This window comes from Telopea speciosissima, chromosome 8, assembly GCF_018873765.1.
Source record: "Telopea speciosissima isolate NSW1024214 ecotype Mountain lineage chromosome 8, Tspe_v1, whole genome shotgun sequence".
In the NCBI taxonomy this organism is placed as follows: Eukaryota; Viridiplantae; Streptophyta; class Magnoliopsida; order Proteales; family Proteaceae; genus Telopea; species Telopea speciosissima.
The window spans coordinates 9,883,213-9,890,963 of NC_057923.1; positions in this window are offsets into that span (position 1 = coordinate 9,883,213).

The following is a 7,751-nucleotide window of genomic DNA, read 5'->3' on the forward strand; positions in this document are numbered from 1 at the left end:
GAATGGTCCCGAATCGACTTGTTAAACCCTGGAACTGACTTGTCTAAAAATTGAATGGATAGTTGCAGCCTTGCAGGAGCTGATTTTAGGACCGATTATTAAATGAGACGGGATGATTCTAGGACAGGTTTCTCAACTGCGATCTAGAACCAAAAAGACCAATGAGAAATTAGATGAAATCAAAATGACTAAGAGCCATTTAAGATACATATTTACTTATTTAGGGTTAGTTAGTACGTTATAACTTATAAAAGGGTTATGTCATAATTACAAATAAAAGTTATGGTTTTGGGTAAAAAAAAAAACATTTATATTTAAGTACTTAGACTTTGAAGGTCCAAAATCGGGTTATATCACAAAGAAACACTTATATTTAAGTCTTAGAGACTTTGAATGCTCAAACCATGAAGAAACCGAACCATCCCGATATTAATTGGGATCGGATCCTAGTTTTGGGACTGTTTAGTATATGAGACCATTTTGAAAATGACCCCCTTGAGACCGAATCAGTAAGGAGTCACTCGATTTCCCGGGACCATACCATTTGGCACCTCTACTTGTATCCGCTCCCTCCAATGGAAAACTAAAAAACATCTCTACCTTGCGATTTGCTCTCTCACACAAAGTCTCCTGTATAATTCTATTTGGGAGAGGGTTGGCCAAGCCACCCCACATGTTGCATGCTAGTAGCAGCGTGCACCAATGGGAGGGCGGATTGGGGAGGAGCTTGGGTGTCATTTCCAAAGGGGGAGAGAGTGACACGGATTGGGCCCTAGCAGCATGCCCAACCTTTTCCCCATAAAAAAAATCAAAGGATTAATTGCTTTGAAAGCATTGGCTTCTAATATATTCTAATTCACATTTACTTAATTGTCAAAAAGTGAATTGTATAATATCCTATAAAGGTTGATCTTAAATAATATCTTCACATCACATGAGATGTTCCACTATATCAAGAAAAGGATGAAAGGGAAGAAGTGATTACTGGCATTAAAGTTAGATATGAAGAAAACGTATGATGGAGTGGAATGGACTTTTTCTTGAGAGACTTTTACTGTGGATGTAGTTTGATAGTAAGTTTGTTTATTATGATGTGTATCAGTGCATGCAATTAGTCCGATATGCATTCCTGATTAATGGAGCTGAAAGTGGTTCTCTGGTTCCATCCACTGGTATCAAACAAGGGAATCCATTATCGCCAGCGTTATTTATTCTCTGCTCACAGTCTCTTAGCAGCGTCCTCTTTCTAGCTACATCGGAAAGCCGTATCCATGGTTTGAAGGTTTTGAATCGAGCTCAAGCTGTCACACATATTCTATTTACAGACGGTTGTACATGTCTTTATTCTTTGAGGTAAATTTGAAGGAAATTTGTTACCTGAAGGATTGTTCAGGTCTTTACTATCGGGTTAGTGGCTTTCAATCCTAATACAACTACTCACTTTAGATGATGGTTCTTAAGAGTCCTCAAAATACCATATTTTGATGGGCCCTGAAGAAGTATCTGGGCTTACCAATTGAGTTTGGGATTTCGAAGTTGGATTTATTTCATGAAATTGTGATCATACAAGTCATCGTCCAAAGGGGTGGACTCACCATTTTTGTCTCATGCGGATAAGGAAGTTCTTCTCAAATCAATTACTCTTTCAATGTCTAATTTTGCAGCTACCTATATTAAGCTTCCCACTTCATATCAAGGCTGGATTTACAAAGAATGTTCTCGCATCTTTTGGGGGACCAACGATCACAATGAGAAGATTCCTTGGATTTTCATGGAAGAGCTTATTTCAATCTAAAGATATTATGGGGGGGGGTTCAGGTTTAGAGATTCTAAACTCCATAATTGAGCTTTGCCAGGCAAGGTGGTCTGGATACTATTTCAAGGGCTATAGTCTCAATGGGTTCCATTTTTTAAGTCCATCTATTTCCATGAGATTGATTTCTTACATGCAGGCTTGAGAAATCAACCATTATGGGTATGTCGTTGTATTTTGGAAGGATGCAAGGTTTCGTTAGAAGGACTAGTTTAGAAGATTGGTAGTGAAGAACATATTCATATTTGGGAAGGTATGTGGATCTCATCTTTGCCAGGGTTTAAAATCCAATCCCTTTAAGCTATTTTCACCATGATTAGGAGATTCCCCCTACATTGGCGAGATGGGGAACCTTGTCCTTTTTTTCGTCTTTTGCTTTTAAAGTTGACCTAGTACCTAGATACCAACAAACTAACCTAAGTTGCAAGTGATTTGTACTGTATATATTTAGGGAAAAGGTTGGATACATTGCTTGTGTACCATGAGCTAGCGTCCATTGTGTCTATCTCTCTTTTACCCCTTTAAAATGACCCCCACCCTCCTAGGTGATGCCTTGTCCTGCTCCCTCTCTGGTGTCGCCCACCAACTTCTTATTGCATGCAGGCGGTGTGCATCCCTCTCCCATTCTTTTTAATAGTGATGTGACATTTTAGAAAGTTTTAAATTCATCGATTATTGTCACCACGGAATTTGAGTAAGGGTGTTAACACCAAACCGAAACCATTTATCGAACCGATCCGTTTACATCCGAACCGCGAAACCGTTTAATAAATGGTTTGGTTTTGGTTAAGAAAATGAGATTGTTTAGTTAAATAATTCATTTTGGTCGTTTAAATCAACTAAAATTGAATAAATTTTATTTTATATATTAAATAAATAACATTCTCCTGAGTCTTTAACATCCCTATGGCTCCATCCCTTTGTTGATGAAATTGTTTATGCTTTTTTTTCTTCTGAAATAAGCATTTTAAATTCAAAAAGATATAGTAAATTTGTATTAGATAGAAAGAAAACTGCTTGGTCGCGTGACTCTTGCATCCAAACATAGGAGCACGTGGAATTACCGCCCAACCCCTCTAGAAATAGAAACTCCCATCTGTGTTGATACCCCTGCATTTGTTCTCAGTGGCCTCCGCATTAATTGGTGTAGGGGCTACCGACCAACCAACGATCTCTTGCCCTCACATTTAATAGTTGCTTATGCATTTTTCAATGAATATGTTTATATGAAATAACTGTTTATATATTTGTCTACAAGAGTAGGTTTCTGGATGTTGAATTTTTATTTTTTTTATAATTGTTTAATAAAGGATACGGTTTTGGTTTCATTACATGGAAATCGTTTAATATATGGTTCGATTTGATTTATACCTTTGACACCGTGAATTGAACCGAATCATACCGTTTAACTGAAATCACATTAGTTAACACTCTTAGAATAGAGTGATGCGATGTATGTGAAGTCTTCAATCATATGGACCAACAAAAACAATGGCCCATGGCCTTCCATAGTTCCATGTGTCGTTGTTAAAACAGGCTCTTCACGTGTTACAAAAACATAACAAAAAATGGGATATTTCACCTAGAAGATGCGGCAGGCCATATGGGCAACAAAAAAACAGCCAAAAATTCAAAAACTTACTATGAAGAGCTTGCTCAGACAATCTCGCTTCCGCAGAGGGTCTTGCAAGACGTAGCCTCCCCATTGATCCTATCTACCCCATGTGTTCAGGTGCCCGAGAATCATCAAACCATTTCTTGCTTGATTGTCCTATCACAAGAATGGTGTAGTTCGGCTCACAGTTCTCTTTCTCTTCATCTCCCAATGATCCTTAGTTGTATCACTTTATTCAACAGCTTGGACTCCTGATGACTAGCAAAGCCGAGAGACTATTTTCCGCATAGTTATATATGAGCTAGCCTCCTATATATGTTGGAATCTAAGGGCACTTGAAATTACCTTGTTTTTAGGGGAAATCATTTGTTACCGGAGGAGGTTCTGCAAATGGCAGAGAAAGAATATGTAGAATTTTGTGCGTTGGTTCCTATGTTGAGTAACAGATTTCAAATGGCTACCTCGGTTTCTCCTCCAATGCCTACCCCTTTGTGGACACCTCCTCCTCCACCCTCAATCTTCTAAACCCAGATGCGTTGATTATAAAAGACAAATGTGGCATGGGTTTCATCTTTCGCAACTATCGGAGAAAATAAATTTCAGCAATATCTGAAGGAAAATTATCTCCTCCAGTTTTCTCCCGGCCCAGTTCGCCAGTTCCTCTAATAGGGGGTGGTGGACCCCATCCGGGTAGAGTGTTTGGGCAGGTGTAGGGTGGTCGTTCCAGTCCCCCCTTATTAGAGGCACTAGGGAACTGGGTTGGGCAAGAAACTGGAGGTGATAAAGATCCATATTTGAACCATGTTATTTTCATCACATCCTCTAAGGAGAGGCCATGGTTATCAAAGCAGATATCCTTGGGACCTTTATCCCTTGAGGTTCGTTGACCGGTACGATTGTGCAGTTCCTCTCATAGGGGGGACTGAAATGATCATTCCACGTCCTGACCGAACACATTGCCCGGGTGGGGTCCACCCCCTTTTATTAGAGGCACTAGGGATGTTACACCCCCATCCCAAAAAGGGATAAAATACAAAAAAGGGTTATAATTAGGATGACACGTGTCACCCCACACCGCTAGAATCTCAATGCAGTGGCTTGAATCACAGTCAACTCAATATAACTCATATGTACATCAGAGTGCGGGAAGAAATACATTTACAATAAAAGTAAATGTAGATGCAAAAGAATGAAAACGTTTACAATAATAAAAGCATTCAAAAGTCTATGTGATAGACAAATAATATATTACATCCTTTCTCACGAGGTTAAATAAAACTAAGAACAACAGTAATTATTAGAAAGTTTATACCATACAAATGATGAAACTTAAAATGAATAAAGAAATAAGTGTCTCGATCCAAGTGCCCCATTGGCACAGTCATCAACATCATAGATATAAGTCACCGACTACATGATAGCAACACCAAGTAAAACATATCCAAGAGAAAGAGCCACATAGATTTTCACTAAAACATCACCTGCAATACATCTAAAAAGGTTGCGCAAAGAGGGGTAAGCTCCACTGAGCCCAGTGAGGGGATGGGGAACATGCAAACAATAACACATAGTCCATGATGCATGAATTAATTAACAATATTAGCCACCTAACAAACATGTCTAAGTCACTAGGTTCTTGCTACTGCAACAACTCGGAAAACATCACGGATCACTTATCTTATCATCGCGATGAGACCTCAATTGTTACAAGGGAGCTCGCGTCGGTAGAAGCCACTCGTCACCCGGAGGCAAACCTCGATAACCAATGATCATCCCTGACCTGGCCTCGTATCACTCCTCAGACACACAAGGAGCCTTGGTTACCCAACACCTAAACCCCTGTTGGTAAGGGTCGTAACAAGGGGAACGTAATCCTAACCATTCTATATGAACTATCATGTCGAGAGGTATTCCGGGTGCATCAATGTCGCATACCATCTAGTACCCGGGTACCAGCACGACACAACGCATGACAAATCATATAGTAACACTAACCATATGATGCAATATGATACTATCGTATCGAGAGGTATTCCGGGTGCATTAACGTCCTATACCATCTATCACCCCGGTATCATCACGACACGGCGCATGGCAGACCAATTATAAACATGATGAAGACATTAACAAATCACATTCATAACGCATACATTCACAATTTTCACAAACATAATTATAATAATGCAAGGATGAATATGCATGAGAAATGGCATACAAGCATAACATAATACAAAACACTCCCAAATTAAGTCAAATCCACACCCACTCACCTATTAGTTCGCGATTCATTTATTAGGGTTCATCATCGATCAATGTATGATAAGCCTCACCGTAAGAGTAATGGTGCCTAAAGAAACGTGACAAAGCGAGTTAGGTAAGGTAGGAGGGGTCTCGAAGTCTAGGCTTAAAGGTAACACAATAGAGTTTAGGTGGACTCTTGAGTGGAGGCACAATGTCTGGGTCCACCCCGGGCAAAATACTCTAAAACCCAAGACTGGACTCTTGGGTGGATTCTAGCCTGGGTCCACTCCTGGGTCCAGTGCGAACCAGCAAGCATGCGGACTCACGGGGTGGACTTTGGTCTGGGTCCACTCCTAGGTCCAGCGTGAATCAGCAAGCATGCGGACTCATGGGGTGGACTCTGGTCTGGGTCCACTCCTGGGTCCAACGTGAACCAGCAAGCATGCGGACTCACGGGGTGGACTCTGGTCTGGGTCCACTCCTGGGTCCACCTATAGACAGATGGGGGGTGGACTCTTATGGTGGTTTCTGGCCTGAGTCCACCTTCCTGCTGAAATCGAAATTCACCACATGCAAGCTTCCAAACTCGAAATCTCATGGGTTTTAGCCTACAAGGACTAGGGGAAAAGGGTTTTTGAGTCACCTAGGGTCATAATACCCTACCCTTATCATAGGGTTGTTGGGTTCAAAGGTTAATTTCATCAAAACCCCAAATCTAGGGTTTCTCCACCAAGAACCATAAATCCAAAAAATCAGTTCCAATAGAAGGTAAAGAAAGGTCTTGGAGGTGGGCTTTAAGCCCACAATAAGGTAGGATACCAAATCCATAAATATCCTTGGGTTCCAAGTGGAACCCAAGGTCAAAAACCCCTAACCTCAAAGGTTCTTCCCCAAACCCAAAAGAAATAAAGAATATAGAGGAAGATAGGTTGTTCAAGAACTCACCTAGATCGAGTGGCCAGATGCTCCAAAGGTTGAGCTCCACGATCCTCCTTGCTTTCCTTCTCTCCTTTCTTCTTTCCTTTCTCTTCTTCTCCCTTTTCTTCTTTCTTCTTTCCTTTCTCTTTTTTGTTCTCTCTTTTCCGTTCTCTCCTCACCTCCACGGTTTTGCTAGGTTAGAAGAGTTAGTGGGTGCTTAGTGGTTTTGTGAGTGGATGGATAAGACTAATACATGGCTTAGTGAGTGGATAATTAGAATAATCCATGAACCCAAAAAAGCTTATTTGTCTCTAGTGGGTCCCTAAGATATTAGTAATAGATGAGTGGATAGTTGGATTAATCTACATAACTCCAAAACCTTTATTTGTCTCTAGTGGGTCCCTAAGATATTTTAAGACCCCACACTAAAATACAAAAGGAGATGATGGGGCCCACGACACCTTATCCACAATATATCATATGGCAGGTGTGGACTCACCACCGGGTCCAGTTCAGGGTCCAGCCCACCAGAAATAGGATAATAAATTTCGGGCTTTGGCCCACCTTTCGAGGGTTACGAAGGGAGCACGTACACATGATATTTAAGGATTAAATGTTTACTTTCACGCGGTCACATCGCCCATCAGATCAAAATTCCACCATTTTTATTCCAGTTAACTCATTGACTGTCACGACCCGAAATCACAGGTATTGACCGCCACATCTACCAGTGAAAGTTTGACGTGGCCTGAAGAATTAAGGTGTAGTTTGGGTGCGGGTATAGCAAGGGAACTGTACCGGGCAGGGGAACCGCAGGCGATAAAAATTCTATATCCTTGAATGTGTAGCAGAATGCATAGACAAAGTGGTGGTAAAATATGACAATCTGAAGCTAATCTCTCTCATCAACAATAACAAGAAGTATCCTCAGCCATCTATTATCAACCTAGTACAGGACATCTAGCATTTGGCTGCTTGTTTTACTTCTATTTCTTTACATCACATATCGAGGGAGATTAAGAGCGTGGTTGACTCACTAACCTAGAAAGCCACGTCCCTTACGTGCAGGACAATTTGACAAATTTTCAATCCTAGGTTGTCTGATCTTTGCAATTCAGATAGCTTGCCTTGCTCACGCATAAATCAACATATTTAAATAATGAT